The sequence below is a fragment of the Staurois parvus genome, unplaced genomic scaffold, assembly GCF_062004578.1.
Source record: "Staurois parvus isolate SC_StPar_1 unplaced genomic scaffold, SC_StPar_1.0 ptg000598l, whole genome shotgun sequence".
Taxonomy (NCBI): Eukaryota; Metazoa; Chordata; class Amphibia; order Anura; family Ranidae; genus Staurois; species Staurois parvus.
The window spans coordinates 284,903-308,147 of NW_028318394.1; positions in this window are offsets into that span (position 1 = coordinate 284,903).

The window sequence follows — 23,245 nt, forward strand, 5'->3', positions numbered from 1 at the left end:
CTTACACTTTTTGTCAGCTCTCACAGTAAGATATGCACCTCAGAAATAGATTTCATCAAAGTTTGCAGCAGAGGGAAATTAAATCTTAGAGAACACAGGTTATAACTCTGAAATAAATTGTAAATGCAAAAATGATACATCAGGTAAAAAGCAAATGTGATAATTTTCAGCAGATTATCAAATTGTTTCATTCTGAAAAATACTGAAGCTAATCTATTGTCTCATCAATGTAATTTATTTTGATTTCATTCTTGTATTCTGGTATTTAATTTTCACATGCGCAGAAAGAATTGCATAATGTACCATTTTATCTGATCCTCTTTCCGAAAAATGTTTCATTTCTACCAGATTATGTTTCATAAAGTATATACAGTATAAGAATGACATATAGCAAAAAGGGAGGAAATAATCTTTAATAAGGGAAGAAGAAAAAGCACCTCTAGGTGCAGTATATTCACTTGCCACATATATATACATTGCAGTTGCCAAGTGGTTTACCAGGGTTATGGCTGAATCAGCCATAACCCCGGTATTTTATTTACATTTACAATTACAATTCCAAACAGAAGGACTTTTAATCTTTGTGCCTATTATACCTTGTTTTATAAGAAATTATCTTTACTTGCCCTTCTTTTGATAAAGAATAATATTTCCTGGCTCTTCATAAGCATATAAAAGGAGTCTCCATTAGTAAGATCCCCTCTTGTCCTCACTGTGGACTTTCTCTTTCTACTTTCATTCACATTTTTGTTATTTTTTAGGTTTGTGTCTCCTTTTGTCTACCCATGTTCCAAGCTTAAAATAAAGCTTCCAGAAAAGTAGGGTGCTCCTGGTGCAAGAAGGGGGGGGGCAGCAGGAGGGGTACGTATGGTACCATCATGAACTGTTTTCTTACCTCCTCTCCTTGGCATTTTCAGCCTCCTCCCCTCACAGGCCTGGCAACACATAGAGTGCAGAATGCTTTCACTGATGGTCTTCTGTTGGCAGCAACTGTGCAGTGATTTTGGAAACTCCTGGTAAGGTCAACTTAGCCCTGATTGGAATTTCGATTAGTGAATGGGGGGATAAGTTGCTGGACAACTGATTTGGTTGCTTTGAATTATGGTGCCACTTCTGGACTTTTAAATCCAGACAGGGGGCAGTTCAGGCTAAATCACACTAGCATCCACTCTGCCCTGAGGCTGCCTGACCCTTTCCTGGTAGATCTCCAATATTTGAGTTCTTTTATGTTTCAATAGTTTTTATTGAAAGATTTTAATATAAACATAGGGTAAAACAATCACCAGTTGTGAGTCAAGTGTCTAAGTGTTATAAAATTAGTTTATCAATCTTTAACAATACAGTTTGGGTTTTGTAGCCATCGAGACCATTGGTGTTTGAATTTGTGGTAAGAGAAGTTATTGAGTGCAGTTCTTCGTTCCATGTCGCATTGGAAGTTGAGGTCTTATATCATTGTGGAAAGGGAGGGAGTTTCGCTAGAGTTCCATAATTTAGTAAGGTTGGTTTTAGCTGCAGTTAGTGTATGGATAATAATAGTGAGGGAGTCTGTGGAGAGTTTGTCGATTCCTATGTGGAGGAGAGCGAGGGCCGGGTTTGGCGTTAATGGGGTGTCGATTATTGTGGAGAGTAAATGGAAAACATTGTTCCAATAGGATCTGAGGGATTTGCAGGCCTAAAGTATATGAAAAAGTGATCCTGTTTCTCCACAATGTCTCCAGCAAGCGGATGAGCGTTGAGGGTAGTATAAGGAAAGTTTGGCTGGGGTTTTCATGTATGTTTCCCAATGGGTGCTACAACGTGATGCTTTATGAGTGATGTTAAAGGTCCTTTCCCATGTGTGTGGTAGCATTGATTGTGAAAGGATTTTTTCCCAGTTGGTTAGCGAGGAAGTCTGTAAGTGAAATTGTGAGTCGATTAAATATGTATAAAAGCATGAGATCCCTTTTTTGGATATGATGCTTTGCTGAAGAATTTGTATGTTGTGGAGGGAATTTCTAAGAAGTGGGGAATGTTTGTCTTACGTAAGGCGTTGGTTATTCTCAAGTAGGTAAAGTGTTCTTTGTTGGGGAGATTACATTTTTCCTGAAGGGATGAAAAGGAATCTAGGTGGTGGGATGTGTATAGGTCTTGTATAGAAGAAATGCCTCGTTCTTCCCATTGGAGTGTATGTAAGGATAGGATGATAAGGTGTAGTGTTGTGATAGGAGTAAGTATCCGTGTGTTTTCCGTCGAGTTGAGGGTGAGGATGTCGCACCAGGCTTGTACAGAAGCTTGGATGCATGGGTGTTTGTGCTGGATTTTAGAATGAGAGGTCTGTGGTAGGAATAGCAGGTTATATGGGGTAAGTTGGGGATGTGGAAGTGTTTCCATGGTTGACCATGCTTTTTCCCTTGTTGGGTGCCACCAGTAATAGAGCTGGTCCAGTAACGTAGCTTTGTAGTGAGATTTTAAGTGTGGGAGCCCTGCTCCTGCTTTAGATTCAGGGCGTTGTAATAGATTTGTAGCGCATCTAGGTTTTTTCGCAGTCCAGAGAAATTTAGTAAATATAGCCTGTAATTTGGTAAAAAAGGTGTCAAGGATGGGAATGGAGAGTGTGCGGAATATATAAAGGATCTTGGGCAGTATGTTCATCAGAGTAGCCACTCTTCCCAATTTTGAAAGGGTTGATGTACGAAGATTACTAAGTTCTTGTGGGATGGATTTGAGTAATATTTTATGGTTTGACACGTAAAGTTGATCTGTTGTGGTAGTAAGTTTAATTCCTAAGTATGGGATACTATAATGTGAGGCATTGCTACAGAGGGTTAAACAGCCTTTATCAGGTGGGTCGAGCAGTTTATGTCCTTCGGGGACTGGGTGTGCCGCGATGTATCCGCCGGGTGGACGGAGCTGTGATGCATTTGGGAGCCGGCCGCGCATGCGCCCTATTTGAGTTCTTTTATCATGCAGTTCCCACCTATACCTGTTGCATTCCTTTTCAACTTCTCTGTATATAGCCCTGGATGAGTTTACCTGCTCCTGAGAATCACGTACTTAAGTTTACTGACAGCTAGGGACTAGTTTTCCTGTTTATTCTACAAAAGAGCAGAATGGATTACAACTGCTTCCCCCTCCTATTTTTTCATGCAGGGGAGAGGTGCTGATTGGAAATTACCTAACCAAACCTTCAGTGTTGGGAATTCATCCTGCAAATTTTCCATAATGGATTGCAAAAGACATCATTGCCCTAGGCCTTGCATATGACCTCTGCTCAGGTGAAAAACTTTGGCCAATGATTGTTTGGAGATATGTTGTAACCCTCTGTGGGAGGGGAGGCAGTTGGGGCAGTGACCAACAGTGATCTCCTGTATGTCTTTAAATGGAACAGCTGAAAGCCATGGGAGAGAGGGGGAGAAGTGGCTTCCAGCTGTTTCATTGAAAAGACATACATGAGATTGCTGCGTGTCACTGCCCCCACCGCTGGTCAGATCATCCCTGATTGTTCTGTTTATTACCTGCCCCCCCCCCACTGTGTGCTCCTTAGTGCCCAGCCCCTCCCCCCATCAATAAGAGAAAAGAGAAGAAAAGCTGGATCTGCTCTGCCTTCCCCTGTGCCCACCCACACTCCAGTCCGTGTAGCTGGGAAATTGTACACAGAGCATTCTGACTGAGCATGTGATTCCGACCACCCACCCCTCGTTTCCTTCCACCCCTCCCTTCCTTCCACCCCTCCCTTCCTTCTACCCCACCCCTCCTTTCCTTCCTTCCACCCCTCCCTTCCTTCCACCCCTTCATTCCACCCCTTCCTTCCACTCCTCCCTCTCTTCCTTCCACTCTTCCATCCCCCTCCCTCCCTTCTCTTCTGCCCCTCCCCCCATTCTTTCCACCCCTCCCTCCATTCCTCCCTCCCTTCCTTCCACCCCTCCGTCCTTTTTCCTTCCTTCCATTTGTTTTCTTCCTTCCTTCATTTATTCTGCATAAAACATTTAGCAGTGCCATCTCATGAGATCATTTACGAGGATGTGTTTAGGGGCAGAATTAAGTGCAGGGCAGGGTAGGGGTTAGGTGGGGCAACTGGTGGGGAGTAACTCTTAAGTTCTGACTAGTAACTTAGGACTTGAAATTTTGAACCCTGGTGTAGTGTACTGTGCAACTATTGTTTTGGGGGGCATGCTATATAGCCAGAACACACAGAGGAGGTGGTGGAGTGAATAACCAAGTTTTCATTGTCCTTCTCCTCTATCACTAAGACTCAGACTAGCGCACAGCCCACTGCAGCTGTCAAAACAGCATATTCTGAGTTTGACTCCTCATCCAAGACTGTTCCTGCTGTTGCCCCATCCACTAGTATGAATTTGTTTAACACAGCTAGAGCAACTTCTTGCAAAAAGATGTGCAACAATTAATGGGCTCTGAAGCTGAGGAGAAGATTAATGAGCCTAGATGAAGGGGACACCACTTGTAATCACTCTATCGTCAGAGATGATGGTGATGATTAGGAACCCCTGGTATGGTGGTGATTGGGGCTCCCTGCTATGGCAGTGATCAGGACCCCTTGCTATGGCGGTGATCAGGACCTGCTGCTTTTGTTCACACAGACATTTTCGGGCAAAGATCAGGGACACCGTGAGCTGACTGTCAATGCTTTGTGTGTGTTTGTAAACTGTGTGCAGAGGCTGAAAATTACTCACAGTTAGCTGTAATCACTCTTTCGTCACAAATTATGGCGGTGATCAGGACCCCCTGGTATGGTGGTGATCAGGACCCGCTGGTATGGTTCACACTGGACACTCCTGGGCAGAGATCAGGGACACCATGTACTTGCTGGCAATGTTTTGTGTGTGTAAACTATGTGCAAAGGCTGAAAATTACTCACAGTTAGCTGCAATCACTGTCTCTCATCACAGAAGATGGTGTTGATCAGGTATAGCAGTGATCAGGACCTGCTGGTATGGAAGTGATCAGGAGCCGCTGGTATGGTTCACAATGGATACTGTTGGGCAAAGATCAGGGACACTGTGAGCTGGCTGGCAAAGTTGTGTTTGTGTAAACTGTGTGCAGAGGCTGAAAATTACTCACAGTTAATTGTAATTGTTCTCTTGTCACAGACGTCGGTGTTGGTCAGGACCCCCTGGTATAGTGTTGATCAGAACCTGTTGGTATGGTTTACACTAGATACTGATGGGCAGATAAAGGACTCCATGAGCTGGCTGGAAATGTTTTGTGTGTGTGCAAACTGTGTGCAGAGGCTCAAAACTACTCATAGTTAGCTGTAACAGCTCACAGATGATGGCGGTGCTGAGGAACCAACTGGTGTGCTGGTGATCAGGAACCAAGCTGGCGCAGCAGTGGTCAGGAACCAATCTGTCATGGCAGTGAGCAGGAATCAAGCTGGCGTAGCAATGATCAGGAACCAAACTAACATGACAATAATCAGGAACCAAAGGTTATGGCATTGATCTGGTAGGGAGGTGATTAGTGCACTGGTTTGATTTGGACACACTATGGCAGCACTGGTGACAGCTTGACAGCGATCAGGAACACTGTACAGTGGCTGCTGGTGCTGTAACAAATATGCTTACACTAGCACTGCTGTAACAGCTCCTTCTCCTCTCGCAGGCAGATCTCGGTGGGAGAAGGAGCCGGAAGCTGCACCTTGTGGCTTGTGTTTACATTTAGACTGTGTCCTCATTGGACAAGGTGATCACGTGGTATAGGACTGATTTCGTTGGTCCTATACCATGTTACGCGAGCTGCTGTGTCAGGGCAACACAGCAATCACAGGGCTCGCAAGTGCGCGCTCTAGGAGCTGCATACAAGCCTCAGATGAGGGCTGACATACTGGTACATTAGCCCGCATCATCATCTCACTGTCTATGTGCTTTCAGAAGATGGGAAGTGGTTAAATGGCTCTGCTGACACTGGCATGACTAGCAATTTTTCTTTTCATTACTCTATTCTGGGTACTGAATTCCTGTATGTTTCTGAACATCAGTTCTTATACACTAATAATACTAAATATGCTATTTAAATGTAGCTCATTGTACCTATATGCATGCATGTTCTTTGCTGTGATTCATCAATGAAGTGTACATATTTGTTGTATTGTGTTTGATATTAGATGACATATTTTGTTATCTGTACCTGCTTGGTGATTGTATATACTGTATATGCCTAATACAAACTTATTGCTAAAGCAGTTTGGCTATGTGGTGTGCTTACTCTATACCTCAAAAACTATTGTACTAACAGATTGATACACTAAGCACCCTAAATATTGCTGGTTGCTGAATGATATAGTTAATAGTAGTGTGACCTTTATTCTAATTACTCCAAAAAAATACAGCCTTAGCCTGATCTACTTATGACCACAACAATTTTCTCACAGCATCAATCCCTTTGGTTTGCTCCATAAATGTGTGATATCACTTCACACATTTTCAAGGTCACTTCAAGTGACCAGGAACCATCCCTTTTTTCATTTTAAATTCTCCAAAACAGTCTAGAAACTAGAGGTTATAGATTTAAACCAATATAATATATATCCTTGACTCTATTGTCTATTGTCTTCCTCGGGAGGATTATTAAGCTCTTTTGTATTTTCAGTAAGATGTAAATTACCGACATACTGGGGTTTTTAATCTCCGTATACTCTCTCTTTTTTATTAATCACCCCATCCTTATATTTTTTTACCTAGAGTTTCTTAACCTTGCGTGTATTTAGTGATTTTCAGATTTCAAATCTCCAGTCTCCCTGTCTGCCAATTGGCTTTAGAATTCCCCTTCACACTTTCCTCTATCCATTAACCCAACATCCCCCCAATTCTTATCAGCTGGTTTGATGACAACATTCCTGTTCTCCTGAAGCCTCTCTAAAGCCTCTATTTCCTTCCAGATCAAGTTATTGTACTTAATTCTAATTCCTTCCAACCCATCTAGACCTTCCAGTATGGCCTTCTTGAAGATGTTTAAGAAGTCTTCATTAACCTTAACTGGATTAAAACTACTCTTGGGTTTCAGATGGGTATCCTTTATGTCACCTTGATTAATGCTGGTTTTGCTTATCAAAGGGGGATTTTTTTTTAAGTATTGTTTCAAAGTTAATTTCTGAAAAAAATTATTGATACCAATAAAAGTCTAAAAGAGGTTTTGTTGTAGCAAACTGTAAGCCCTTTTTAAGTACTGTTATTTTCTCCTCTGTCAAATTCATTACTAAGATTGTAAATATTGCTAATATATGATACATCATAAGCTGGGTGCATCCTCCCCCTAAAGCCTTTTGCATTTGTTAATCTTTCAAGCCCTCTTCCTCCCCTTGCTTCTACCTGTACCCCTCTTGCTCCTGGTATCTTCTCCATGGTGGATTTACCTGCCAATCTCTTCCCCCTTTCAGTCTAATATTGTAGAGGTCTGTACCTGATCCCCTTCATCAGTATATTGTAATCCTCAAAGTTTTCACCCTAATTTTCCCATGGGACCCTTTATCTCTCATGATTGCACATCCAAAGTGGTCACCACTCTTTGTCTCATGGGACCTCACTGCCCAGGCCTTTCTCCACTGATAGTGTTGGTTGCCTCTATCTCCTTGTCTTCTTCAAACTCTTATATAAACCAGACTGCAAATGTACCTCATCCCTAATACATCATATGAGAAAACACAAAAAACGGATGGGACTTTACTGGTACAAAAAATTACATGTTACTGTATAAAACATATTTATTGAAACACATCTTCCAAACATTTTCTATAAAATCAGTACTTGGCTAATCAGCCCAATGAATCACAGCATTATGTATTATGACATCTATATCCTCCAGAGGTCAACATGTTTCACTTATTAGCTTCCTCAGGACCCAAAAGATTGGAGGCAAAGAAGTCCAATGCCCTAACTAGAAGATACATATATACATATACACAGCATTAGTCATACAATTATGATTTTACAAAAGTCTTACAAAAAGAAACCTTCTCCACAGACTCACATGGCAACATGAGCGGTGCTGTAGGGCAGCAGTATCCACACAGCGGTCAAATAATGGTCACGGATGAACATCCATACACAAGGCCACCTCCCCTCGTCCCCAATTAAATCAAGCCTTTTAGATAGACCAACAGATCATGTTCTACCACAAGACAAAAAGGGGGAGAAAAAAAGGGGAAACATAAAATCCCAAATATAGCTCACAATAAATAACAAAAGAAGTAGACAGCAGATCTATCCATGTGCAGATGTCATTCACATGTGATGCATCCTGCACATATGTTCCACCGAGTAATCTTCAGTAAAAAAACAGTGGGAATATCCATAATCCACACCATCATAATAATACTATTTATTATCCCATTATCAAACTCATACCTGGTTATCCCATCACAAAGGTAGATGTAGGAAAGGTCCACCATCAGACACTAATTGTACAGTATGAATAGATTGCTTTAACGTTCAGTAACTCTTCTGTGTCAGTCACTAAAATCATCCACATGTAGTTCCTGTAATCACATAATATGTAACCATACTCAGTAATATCCATCGGAAACTCCTCCATACATCAGACCAGCTCAAATAAACATCTGGCATACCTATAATACACTGTATCACACACAATACACAATCGTCCTCTGCGTGTATCTTTCCCTGCTGGTGCCCAAAATGTCATCTACCAGGGCATTTAAATAATGTCATCAATCAAGGCCAACAGAACCGCCCAAGTGATCCATCCAGTGGGAGTGAACCACCCATCATGCATGCGTGTCTACATCACTTCCGCCCTTACAAGCCGCTAGGCGGAAATGCCTCATCACACCTTGACAGCGTCCATGACACTTATGAGCTCTCCTCAATTGACCCCACAGCCTCAACTATATGCTCCTATAGAGCGCAACTGTAATGGAACTGGACCCAGACCGTACTTGGGTATTTTCCGTTATACTGCAGCCTTTATACTGCAGCTTCCCTGTCCGAACACAAATCCCCGGACACCACCCGCTGATCATGACTCTTCTTAAGACAGGAAGTCAACTCCTATATTTTTACACAAACACAGGATATATACACAGGGCGGGGAAACACAACCAGAAACAGGAAACACATCATCAGCCCATCCCATCAGTGGTAAGGGCTACAGAAAGCACCCCCCACCCAACCAAGACACAGAACAATGAGATGCAGCACATGGCAGAGAACAATGGACAACCATGTGGCAGGGAACAATGGACAACCCCTACAGCAATACACAATACTAGGACATGGACATTCACATTCACACCCTGTACCCCTTAACGGGCACAGGGTGGGTTAAACATAATGAAGGGAACATGAGCTGACAAAGGGGTCCCCCCACCCCCAAAAGTCACTCCCGTCACAGCAACAAAATAGTGACACACAATGGCCAAACAAGCCACCACTCGGCTGCCACCACCTCAACTCCACCACCTTGGTAGACCCAGGCTCAATTACGATCCAGTCTGCCAGATGTTATCCATAGCTGAAGGCTTACAACTACAATCCATTAATAACCAATATCATGGATAGAATTAAATACAAATTAAGTACCAATTAACTGTATTTATTATCTCCCCCATATTAGGAAACATGTAAGATCCCTAGTGGAGACGTCAAAGGGGCCAAGGGCACAAACATCTACCCAAGCCAGACCACCGATAGATGCCGCAATCCCCAGAAACACACCCCATGTGACACGTGTTACATCAATGTGGAGAATCTTTGTTTGTCAAACAAAATGGATTATCTAGACAGACATAACTGTAGCCCCACATCAAAACAGAAAGGGTTATATGATTGTAAAAACCACATAGCATAATCATCTCAGAAGATCACCATATTTATCCTGAGAAAACACACAGAACATATGCTCAAATGGCTCTAATATTACCCATCTTATAAAAAGGGTGTATAGCTTAATGTCTAATTAAGGCCCGGGGGGAAGTTGCATTTAAAGTATATATCCATCTTGCCTCTTTTTAAAATACTTTTGATCAAAATTTCCACCCTGTGGATCCTTCAAAACCCTTACCAAGGCTGCAAATTGTATCATATCTGTATTATGACCATGTTTCAGAGCTACATGTCTTCCAATGGGTGTGTAGAGCAAATTCCTTCTAATATAGTAGATGTGGTCATATATCCTCCAAAAATTTCCAATGGTTTTACCAACATAAAAGGCACCACATAACATGATATATATCCCACCTTTGGTTTGACAATCCATAAATTGCCTTATTCTGTGTGTTCTCCCCTTGGGTAAAACTATAGATGTCGCCTCTAAAATCCAAGCACAATAGTCACATGATCCACATTTAAAAGTGCCCTTTCTCTCCTCAATATTAGATGGTCTTTCCTGAAAATGACTCCTGATGAGGCAGTCCTTGAGTGATTTAGACCTCTTAAATGTGATTTGACGATAATCCCTAATATATTTGTTTATAATAGGGTCATCAGTCAATAGATGCCAATGCTTCTGTATGGCATCTCTAATTTTCTGATGTTGATTAGAGAAAGTGGTAACAATCCTAACCAGATCTTGTTGAATACCTTCCCATTTCCCAAACAGCAAAGTATGCCTCGTCTGTAGTTTTGCCATATTGTAGGCCCTTTTAAGGACCGTCTTTGAGTATTCCCTCCTTAATAATCTCACCCTCAAGGCCATTGCTTCCTTCTCAAAAAGTTCCTCTGTGGAACAATTACACCTAATCCGTGAGTATTAAGAATACAGTATTATCCTGATGAGTGGCTGGGGATGAGCACTCCCTGCATGGAGAATGGTATTCCCCTCCGTAAGCCTCCTGTACAGCATAGAGCCCATAGTCCCATCCTCCTGGATAAACCATGAAATATCCAATAATGAGATGGTATTAGGGTCATGCTGTACATTGAATCTAAGAGTGTAGCTATTCTGATCTAACAATTTCATCAATGCCTCCAGGAATATACATCAGAGTCTCAAATCAAAAAAATATAATCTACATACTTGTACCAACAAAGAATGTTGGGCAGATATAATGCATAGGCCTCATTCGAGAAACGATTGTGTTCCCATTTCCCCAGGTACAGGTTTGCATAAGATGGGGCACAACATGTCCCCATCGCCACCCCCTGTACCTGGAGGTAATGGGAACCATCAAAGGTAAATACATTTTTACTCAAAATATGTTTAAGTAGATGCAAAATAAAGCTATTAAAAGGGAAAAGCTGCCATCTCCAAAAAGGGAAAAGCTTGATTTCTAGATCAAGCTTTCTATTTCTCTAGTGGTCTGAATAAGAAATGTCCAGATATTAGGGTTAGTTTGTAAAGAGGGAAATTTGGAAGATTTTTTATTAAGTTTACCAGTCCTACGTTCCTTTGCCCATTGTGTGTAAGGGATCCCAGAACTTAGCTCCATATGTTCACAATCAACCGGAGCGGTTTGGGAATTGACCCCCTCTTCCAAAAGCGACGAATAGCCTTCATTTTCATTTAGAAGATCCATAAGATCCTTCAGAGCCAAGAAATCCTTGACTGTATATTCCTTCCACTGTTTCATTTCTTGCATCATATGTTAATCTACAGGCAAACAAGCTAAGGTCCTTTACACATTCAAATGTGTCTGACCTAGTCCTGGGGAAAAACTCAAACCAAGCTCCAGGACCTCTATTTCACTTTGAGATAACCTGTGAAATGAAAGATTAATAATTTGTAGTTTATCAGTTTTTAATTCTGTTTTACCACATATCTGTCCAAGTTGTTGGGGACTTTTTTTGACAATTTCATGTTTTGGAGTGCTTTCTAAAAAATCGTTGTTACCATCCCAAATGAACTTTCTTTTTGTAAGACTTTTGTAAAATCATAATTGTATGACTAATGCTGTGTATATGTATCTTCAAGGGCATTTTACTTTTTTGCCTCCAATCTTATGGGTCCTGAGGAAGCTAATAAACAAAACACATTGACCTCTGGAGGACATAGATTTCATAATACATAATGATGTGATTCATTGGGCTGATTAGCCAAGTACTGATTTTACAGAAAATGTTTGGAAGATGTGTTTCTTTTCAAATCTTTTTTATTAGAATTTTGTATAAAAGTACAAAAATTACCCGGAAAAAGGTTCATAGTGATATTAAGTAGGGTAAGCCCGGTGTTCAGGTTAGAAATTGGGTACACACTTTCCTTGCTCAACACTACATCCCAAATACAGCCTTAATGTTGCTATATCAGATATAAGGAGGCCCACTGGCCATGAACAAAATATACATCAACTATAAATTGCAATAGATGGAGGTTACACATCCAATCCAAATGATTACATATATAACATACTGTACTTGCTTAGTAGTTTACTTAATATTAATCATAGTAAACCCGGATGTACGGGCCTATCTGTACCAAACCTCTTGAGGATATTACATATAACAAACAAGAAGGAAAAGAGAAGAACTAAACAAAGAAGGTACCAGGAGGTAAAAGAAAAAAGAAGAAAGCGTGAACCAAAGCAACCCTAAGGGGGAGAAGATAACAGAGTACGCATTTTAATATTTGGTACCGTCTCTCACTCAACTCTTAACAATACTGTTGTTTGACGAAAATATCTTGTTCCATCGGGACCACTTAGTTTCAAATTTCCCCATAGATTGATGGGTAACTGCTAAGGCTCTCTTGCATACATAATGTGTCTGTACTCTGTGATTCACTTCTAAAATAGAAGGAATATTGGTTGATTTAGTGGTAATAGCCAGTCTAGCGGCAATAAAGATATGACCTATTATGGTTCTATAATTACCCGGAAAAAGGTTCATAGTGATATTGGGTCAGTGACGGTTAAGATGACATCATCCGCAAACAGACCAATTTTGTGAGATGTGGACGCTACCTGGATGCCCGAGATCCGTGGGTTATTTCTAATCTCGGTCGCTAGGGGTTCCAACACCAATGAAAAAATGATAGAGGGCAACCCTGTCTTGTGCCATTAGTGATATTAAAGGGAGCGGACAGGGCATTGGATGTAAATACCTGAGCCGAGGGGACTGTATATAACGCCATAATGGTAGATTTTATGAAGCCGTTGATACCAAATTTAGTCAGAGTAGCATCTAGGTATTAAGAAGAGAGAAAAAAAGTGAGCGCTTTAAATGGACAAGCAGCTGAAACACACAGGACAACCAAAAGAAATCCTCACATGAATATAATAAAAAAGTGCAGCGCTATAAATATAGGTGTGACATAAAAATATAAATATATAAAAGTCCCAATGAAGGTGACCTAGGGTAACAATGCACACTGACCAGAAGTGCACATAAATAGTGCAATGTAGCAAGGATGGAGTTCAGATAGTCGTCATCAGTATGGGAAAGGGCAGATGTGTTCCCTTGATCAGTGAAGATCCACACGGTGAAGACAAAAAATGGGGCAGAATATATCCACTAGCCAGCAGAAAAGGAATTACAGCTCCACCAGAGAAAACCACCACTCCTCCACTGCACATCAACGGTATCTAGGAGAAAATGCTCCCCACCAAGGGATCAAGAAAAAATGCCCATAGTGAAGTATAGTTTGAAACTGATTTAATTAGGATAAAACAGGATGCATCCAGTGAAAAAAGCAAAATAGCACACAGCTAGCACACATGAAAGCTAGCATATATAAAACGAACAGGACTAACCGTCCTGTCAGATGTAGTGGCCGCCGGAGCTCCACAATGCTCCGACGGCGTGATGTCAAGGCGTGCGCAGGCTCCTCCTTACGCGTTACGTGCCAAGCACATCTTCAGAGAAAGAACCGGTGTACGCCGCGACGTGCAGGTCGGGGCTAAATAGACCAAAAAGCGCATGCGCGATAGCCAGGCGCCATTTTGTCATAGCTCAAAAAAGGTCTGCATGTCCGTCATAGATTATCAGACGGACAGCAGACAGTACATCAGTAAGGATCAAGCAGAAAGTCATATATAATGAAGAGAAGTGACTGAAAAACTAGAACTTAAAAATGTATATATTACTATAAAAACAGACAATATCATGATTAATAAAAACCAAGCAAGATTGAAAGGCGCATGCGCGATAGTCAGGCGCCATTCTACCATAGTTCAAAAACAGAGTCTGCATGTTCATTATGAATTGTCAAAAGAGCAGCAGACAATATCTCAGATTAGGAATCGAGCAAATCTCACCCATACCAACGAAGGTCATATAAAATGGAGAGAGATTACTCAATTCCAGACATAAATATAAAATACCAAAATAAAAACAATAAATACATATATATAATCATGATCATATGATACTAATAAAAACACCATATAACAAAAATTAACTCAAAATACACGGATATATGTTATAAATAATTTTACATGAAAATACTCAAAAAAAGTAAAAATAAAATGAAAAAGCAGAAAAAATATATATTTTCAGCTATTGTCTATAAAGCAATTAACGTCAAGTTCGACGTTAAGGCCCTGTGGGTGTAATGTTTCCAATTGACAGATATATCTAGTTTCTAATTGTGAAACAGCCCAAATTTTATAAGTGCCTCTCCAATGTGGAACAATAGTATCAATCCCAGTAAATCTCAAAAGGGAGGGATCTCTCCCATGATGGCGTCTGAAATGTAGTGAGAGGGAATGGTCTTTAAAACCCTTCCTAATATTATTTATATGCTCCCTGAGCCGATCACGTATTCTTCTCGTGGTACGGCCCACGTATTGCTTGGAGCAGGGACATTCGAGAAGATACACTACGTGCTTGCTATTACAGCATATGAACTTGTCTATATTATATGTGTTGTTATTAGAACTGGAACGGAAAGTAGTAATTTTTCTTTTCCTGATACCATCTACTCTACAAGCTATGCATTTGTTACACGGGTAAAAACCTTTGTAATTAAATAAAGAAGGGGGCTTAGCAGGGGGATTAATCACATTGGGAGATATAATATCTCTCAAAGTTGAAGGTTTACGAAAAATAACCTCAGGTGAGTCAGGCAAAATTTTATTTAATATAGGATCAGCCCTCAGAATTTGCCAATTCTTTTTAATAATGTGGCGAATAGATCTATGCTGAATTGAAAAAGTAGTGATGAAAGGGCAAATTAAATTCTTAGTTGGTTTGGAATCTGATTTAAGGAGTTGTTCCCTTCCCATATTAGCAACCAAAGTAATGGTATCATCAAGGGTAGAGGTATTATAGCCCTTTTCAATAAATCTCTCCTTCAAGATGGAGGCTTGTGTATGGTAATCATCTAAATTGGTGCAATTCCTTCTGATCCTCTGAAACTGACTTTTGGGGATGTTAGAAAGCCAGTTTGGGTGATGACAACTATCGAGAGGAATGTAACTGTTACGATCGGAAGGTTTAAAATAAGACTTAGTGACAATCTTACCGCCACTGTTCATAAGAACTAAATCAAGATAATTAATTTCCACCATACTATAAGTATACGTGAAATTAATGTTACTGGTGTTGTAATTAAGCGTTCCAAAAAAATTAATGAGAGATTGCTCACTCCCATTCCATAACAGCAGTACGTCATCAATGTACCTTTTGTAGAAGGATAGCTCAGGCCACTCCCTAGCATAAATAATCTCCTCCTCCCAGTATGACATGAAGAGGTTGGCGAGGCACTCTCTCTGAATGGTATCAATTTTTTAACTCAGCTGGTATTGAGTTACTTAAATTCCTTCTAATTAGAAAGAAGAAAAAGTTGAGGCTATTAGATAATGAAATTAGTCTGATTAAAGAGAAATTGGTGCCTTTTATGGCTTTGGAAGATTACACATTGGAATCTAATAAACTCAAAAAGCATTTAGAGGATATCGAAAATGAACAAAGAGTAAAGAAAAAGAAAAAATACATCCGTGATAGTAATGATTATCAATCTAAGCTAGTATTCAAGTGGCAACTCTCTCCTGAGGAGCCACAATCTACACAATTACCTTCTGTGTCTGTACAGCCACCTTACTCTCAACCCCCTAAACATAAACATGCTAAAAAGAGGTTTAATCAACCTTGGATTACACCTTCTGTTCCACCTATACCTACTCAAAATAGGTTTGAACCACTTTCATATATGCCAGAGACGAACATAGGCCCCAGGGATTCTAGATGGCATCCACATGGCCATCCTATGTCTCATCAACAAATATATCCTGACTCTCAATATAGAGAGTATCAGGACAATCCACCTAGACCGGGCTATTATAGAGGTCCACCTCAGTCCAGAAATTATAATAGCACTTATAAATCTAATTATTATGGTGGTCCACCTCCTAAGGGGAATTATCACCCTAATAATAACTATTACCAGCAATCAGGGACCTCTAGGAATTCAGGTCCCTCTAGACCACCTAGTGGACCTTATCCACCTCCTAATAATGTGGTTCCCCATATGTCACATGGACCTCCTAACAATTACCCCTACATTTCCCAGCCTGCTCATTTTTTAGGGACAGGTCAAGGGAAAAAAAGAAACAAAAATTTAGAGGTAAGAGAGGAGGAAGGAGAACGCATGGACACCCCCAAAAAGAGGAAGGTTTAAAAGGTAATGGAATTTTTAATCTAAGTAAAATTGACCTTACTGCTGATGAGATTAAACTACTAGATAAAGGCCTCAAATTTGCTCCTACAAGACGTCTTAATAAGTTTGAGGCTTTTATAGATGTTCATAAGTTTTCAAGAAAGTTATCCATTAAGAGGTATTTTTTTACTAACCCCATCATTAGGGAACCTACTAAACATAGTTATTCCAATTTGAGCAATGCCTCCACCTTTAATCCGCCTCCTCACGTTAATTCTGCAGTGGGTCTTTTTAGAGAACAGGTGTTAAGGGATCTTAACAGTCTTCCTGTTAGAAAATATTATACTGACCACTCTACTAAAATGGCTATGAGCTCTCTTCTTGAGAAGAAGGATTTGGTTATTCGCCCGGCGGATAAAGGTGGAGGTGTAGTGATTTTGGATAAGCAATATTATGTTGATGAGGTTTATAAAATTCTGAGTGACACTACTACTTATTTACCTTTGAAAAATAATCCTATATTGAAATATAAGAAGTCTCTAAAGAGTATTATCAGTTCCGGATTTGATAATAAGTTAATTAACCAGAAAGAAAAAGTTTTTTTGTGTCCGAAGGCACCCAGATTACCTATTATGTACATTCTGCCTAAGGTGCATAAGGATGCTTTGAACCCTCCAGGTAGGCCAATTGTAAATGGGATCAATTCCCTTTGCTCCAAGATTGGGGCTTATATAGATCATTATCTTCAGCCACTGGTCACCCTCACACCATCCTATTTAAAGGATACAAAGCAAGTATTGAATGCTATACAAGATATTACTACTAATAATACTACCTACTTGGTTACTGCAGATGTGGAAGCCCTATATAGTATTATAAGCCATCAAGAAGGCTTGCAGGCAGCTGAGTATTATTTAAAACATCATAGTTCTTTATCTACACCTCATATGTGTTTTATTCTTGAACTACTTGATTTTGCGATGAAAAAGAATTATATGTGGTTTGATGGCAATTTTTATCTGCAGATTAAGGGCGTGGCTATGGGGGCTAAGTTTGCCCCCAGCCTCGCCAACCTCTTCATGTCATACTGGGAGGAGGAGATTATTTATGCTAGGGAGTGGCCTGAGCTATCCTTCTACAAGGTTGAGAGTAAGGTGGCTGTACAGACACAGAAGGTAATTGTGTAGATTGTGGCTCCTCAGGAGAGAGTTGCCACTTGAATACTAGCTTAGATTGATAATCATTACTATCACGGATGTATTTTTTCTTTTTCTTTACTCTTTGTTCATTTTCGATATCCTCTAAATGCTTTTTGAGTTTATTAGATTCCAATGTGTAATCTTCCAAAGCCATAAAAGGCACCAATTTCTCTTTAATCAGACTAATTTCATTATCTAATAGCCTCAACTTTTTCTTCTTTCTAATTAGAAGGAATTTAAGTAACTCAATACCAGCTGAGTTAAAAAATTGATACCATTCAGAGAGAGTGCCTCGCCAACCTCTTCATGTCATACTGGGAGGAGGAGATTATTTATGCTAGGGAGTGGCCTGAGCTATCCTTCTACAAAAGGTACATTGATGACGTACTGCTGTTATGGAATGGGAGTGAGCAATCTCTCATTAATTTTTTTGGAACGCTTAATTACAACACCAGTAACATTAATTTCACGTATACTTATAGTATGGTGGAAATTAATTATCTTGATTTAGTTCTTATGAACAGTGGCGGTAAGATTGTCACTAAGTCTTATTTTAAACCTTCCGATCGTAACAGTTACATTCCTCTCGATAGTTGTCATCACCCAAACTGGCTTTCTAACATCCCCAAAAGTCAGTTTCAGAGGATCAGAAGGAATTGCACCAATTTAGATGATTACCATACACAAGCCTCCATCTTGAAGGAGAGATTTATTGAAAAGGGCTATAATACCTCTACCCTTGATGATACCATTACTTTGGTTGCTAATATGGGAAGGGAACAACTCCTTAAATCAGATTCCAAACCAACTAAGAATTTAATTTGCCCTTTCATCACTACTTTTTCAATTCAGCATAGATCTATTCGCCACATTATTAAAAAGAATTGGCAAATTCTGAGGGCTGATCCTATATTAAATAAAATTTTGCCTGACTCACCTGAGGTTATTTTTCGTAAACCTTCAACTTTGAGAGATATTATATCTCCCAATGTGATTAATCCCCCTGCTAAGCCTCCTTCTTTATTTAATTACAAAGGTTTTTACCCGTGTAACAAATGCATAGCTTGTAGAGTAGATGGTATCAGGAAAAGAAAAATTACTACTTTCCGTTCCAGTTCTAATAACAACACATATAATATAGACAAGTTCATATGCTGTAATAGCAAGCACGTAGCGTATCTTCTCGAATGTCCCTGCTCCAAGCAATACGTGGGCCGTACCACGAGAAGGTTACGTGATCGGCTCAGGGAGCATATAAATAATATTAGGAAGGGTTTTAAAGACCATTCCCTCTCACTACATTTCAGACGCCATCATGGGAGAGATCCCTCCCTTTTGAGATTTACTGGGATTGATACTATTGTTCCACATTGGAGAGGCACTTATAAAATTCGGGCTGTTTCACAATTAGAAACTAGATATATCTGTCAATTGGAAACATTACATCCACAGGACCTTAACGTCGAACTTGACGTTAATTGCTTTATAGACAATAGCTGAAAATATATATTTTTTTTGCTTTTTCATTTTATTTTTACTTTTTTTGAGTATTTTCATGTAAAATTATTTATAACATATATCCGTGTATTTTGAGTTAATTTTTGTTATATGGTGTTTTTATTAGTATCATATGATCATGATTATATATATGTATTTATTGTTTTTATTTTGGTATTTTATATTTATGTCTGGAATTGAGTAATCTCTCTCCATTTTATATGACCTTCGTTGGTATGGGTGAGATTTGCTCGATTCCTAATCTGAGATATTGTCTGCTGCTCTTTTGACAATTCATAATGAATAGAGATGAGCGAATTATTCAAAAATTCGATTCGGCTGATTCGCCGAATTTGCGGGAGAAATTCGATTCGATGCAAATTTATTCGCCGCGAATTTAACTTATTAAAAGGGTTTCTAGGCTTCAGAGAGCCTTTATATTAGTGCAGAACACTGTACCTTTAATTTAAATGCCCTTGGAGTCTGCTGGGGAAGAGAAATAATACTGTCAGTCAGTATGACATGCAGATGAGTGCCGTCGATCTTCGAATCACCGCACACTTCACTCATTTGGGCAGTCACGGGGCATGACGAAGAAGAAGAAGAAGAAGAAGAAGAAGAAGAAGAAGAATGAAAAGAAGAATGAAAAGAAGAAGAAGAAGAATGAAAAGAAGAAGAAGAAGAATGAAAAAAAGAATGAGAAGAAGAATGAAAAGAAGAATGAAAAGAAGAATGAGAAGAATGAAAAGAAGAATGAAAAGAAGAATGAGAAGAAGAATGAAAAGAAGAATGAGAAGAAGAATGAAAAGAAGAATGAAAAGAAGAATGAGAAGAATGAAAAGAAGAATGAAAAGAAGAAGAAGAATGAAAAGAAGAATGAAAAGAAGAAGAAGAAGAATGAAAAGAAGAAGAAGAAGAATGAAAAGAAGAATGAAAAGAAGAAGAATGAAAAGAAGAAGAAGAAGAATGAAAAGAAGAAGAAGAAGAAGAAGAAAAAGAAGAATGAGAAGAAGAATGAAAAGAAGAATGAAAAGAAGAATGAGAAGAATGAAAAGAAGAAGAAGAAGAATGAAAAGAAGAATGAAAAGAAGAATGAGAAGAATGAAAAGAAGAAGAAGAAGAATGAAAAGAAGAAGAAGAATGAAAAGAAGAATGAAAAGAAGAAGAAGAAGAAGAATGAAAAGAAGAAGAAGAAGAATGAAAAGAAGAATGAAAAGAAGAATGAAAAGAAGAAGAAGAAGAATGAAAAGAAGAAGAAGAAGAATGAAAAGAAGAAGAAGAAGAATGAAAAGAAGAATGAAAAGAAGAAGAAGAATGAAAAGAAGAATGAGAAGAAGAATGAAAAGAAGAATGAGAAGAATGAAAAGAAGAATGAAAAGAAGAAGAAGAATGAAAAGAAGAATGAAAAGAAGAAGAAGAAGAAGAATGAAAAGAAGAAGAAGATGAATGAAAAGAAGAATGAAAAGAAGAAGAAGAAGAATGAAAAGAAGAATGAAAAGAAAAAGAAGAAGAATGAAAAGAAGAAGAGGAATGAAAAGAAGAAGAAGAATGAAAAGAAGAATGAAAAGAAGAAGAAGAATGAAAAGAAGAAGAATGAAAAGAAGAAGAAGAAGAATGAAAAGAAGAAGAAGAAGAATGAAAAGAAGAATGAAAAGAAGAAGAAGAAGAATGAAAAGAAGAAGAAGAAGAATGAAAAGAAGAATGAAAAGAAGAAGAAGAAGAATGAAAAGAAGAAGAAGAAGAATGAAAAGAAGAATGAAAAGAAGAAGAAGAAGAATGAAAAGAAGAATGAAAAGAAGAAGAAGAATAATGAAAAGAAGAATGAAAAGAAGAAGAAGAAGAAGAATGAAAAGAAGAATGAGAAGAAGAATGAAAAGAAGAATGAAAAGAAGAATGAGAAGAATGAAAAGAAGAATGAAAAGAAGAAGAAGAAGAATGAAAAGAAGAATGAGAAGAATGAAAGGAAGAATGAAAAGAAGAATGAGAAGAATGAAAAGAAGAATGAAAAGAAGAAGAAGAAGAATGAAAAAAAGAAGAAGAATGAAAAGAAGAAGAAGAAGAAGAATGAAAAGAAGAAGAAGAATGAAAAGAAGAAGAAGAAGAAGAATGAAAAGAAGAAGAATGAAAAGAAGAAGAAGAAGAATGAAAAGAAGAAGAAGAATGAAAAGAAGAATGAGATGAAGAATGAAAAGAAGAATGAAAAGAAGAATGAGAAGAATGAAAAGAAGAATGAAAAGAAGAAGAAGAATGAAAAGAAGAAGAAGAAGAATGAAAAGAAGAAGAAGATGAATGAAAAGAAGAATGAAAAGAAGAAGAAGAAGAATGAAAAGAAGAAGAAGAATGAAAAGAAGAATGAAAAGAAGAAGAAGCAGAATGAAAAGAAGAAGAAGAAGAATGAAAAGAAGAAGAAGAATGAAAAGAAGAATGAAAAGAAGAAGAAGAATGAAAAGAAGAAGAAGAATGAAAAGAAGAAGAAGAAGAATGAAAAGAAGAATGAAAAGAAGAAGAAGAAGAATGAAAAGAAGAATGAAAAGAAGAAGAAGAAGAATGAAAAGAAGAAGAAGAAGAATGAAAAGAAGAATGAAAAGAAGAAGAAGAAGAAGAATGAAAAGAAGAAGAAGAATGAAAAGAAGAAGAAGAAGAATGAAAAGAAGAAGAAGAATGAAATGAAGAAGAATTAAAGTACAGCAAAAAGTGTATCTGCAGAGAGCTCCGCTATTTCTGACAGTTCTCTGACAGTTCCTTCACATTTACAGCGGTTGAAACATTGTATCTATTTATTTCCGAATAAAAACACCTGTATCCTAAATGGAAACAAATAGATACAATGTTTCAACCGCTGTAAATGAACTGTCAGAACTGTCAGAAATAGCGGCGCTCTCTGCAGTGACACTTTTGCCGGCTGATCGGGAAAAATTTGATTCGTGCACCCGAAGTTTGCTAAAATTCGGATTCGATGCGAATGGAATTTTTCCTGATATTCGAAACGAATTCCACTTCGCCAGGTTCGGTTCGCTCATCTCTAATAATGAACATGCAGACTCTGTTTTTGAACTATGGTAGAATGGCGCCTGACTATCGCGCATGCGCCTTTCAATCTTGCTTGGTTTTTATTAATCATGATATTGTCTGTTTTTATAGTAATATATACATTTTTAAGTTCTAGTTTTTCAGTCACTTCTCTTCATTATATATGACTTTCTGCTTGATCCTTACTGATGTACTGTCTGCTGTCCGTCTGATAATCTATGACGGACATGCAGACCTTTTTTGAGCTATGACAAAATGGCGCCTGGCTATCGCGCATGCGCTTTTTGGTCTATTTAGCTCCGACCTGCACGTCGCGGCGTACACCGGTTCTTTCTCTGAAGATGTGCTTGGCATGTAACGCGTAAGGAGGAGCCTGCGCACGCCTTGACGTCACGCCGTCGGAGCATTGTGGAGCTCCGGCGGCCACTACATCTGACAGAATGGTTAGTCCTGTTCGTTTTATATATGCTAGCTTTCATGTGTGCTAGCTGTGTGCTAATTTGCTTTTTTCACTGGATGCATCCTGTTTTATCCTAATTAAATCAGTTTCAAACTATACTTCACTATGGGCATTTTTTCTTGATCCCTTGGTGGGGAGCATTTTCTCCTAGATACCGTTGATGTGCAGTGGAGGAGTGGTGGTTTTCTCTGGTGGAGCTGTAATTCCTTTTCTGCTGGCTAGTGGATATATTCTGCCCCATTTTTTGTCTTCACCGTGTGGATCTTCACTGATCAAGGGAACACATCTGCCCTTTCCCATACTGATGACGACTATCTGAACTCCATCCTTGCTACATTGCACTATTTATGTGCACTTCTGGTCAGTGTGTATTGTTACCCGAGGTCACCTTCATTGGGACTTTTATATATTTATATTTTTATGTCACATCTATATTTATAGCGCTGCACTTTTTTATTATTAGCATCTAGGTATTGCCAATGGACTCTGTCAAACTCCTTCTCGGCATCTAGTGCCAAGAACACCACCTGAAGTCCCCCTGACTCAACCAAATGCATCAAATTAAGAATCCTACAGG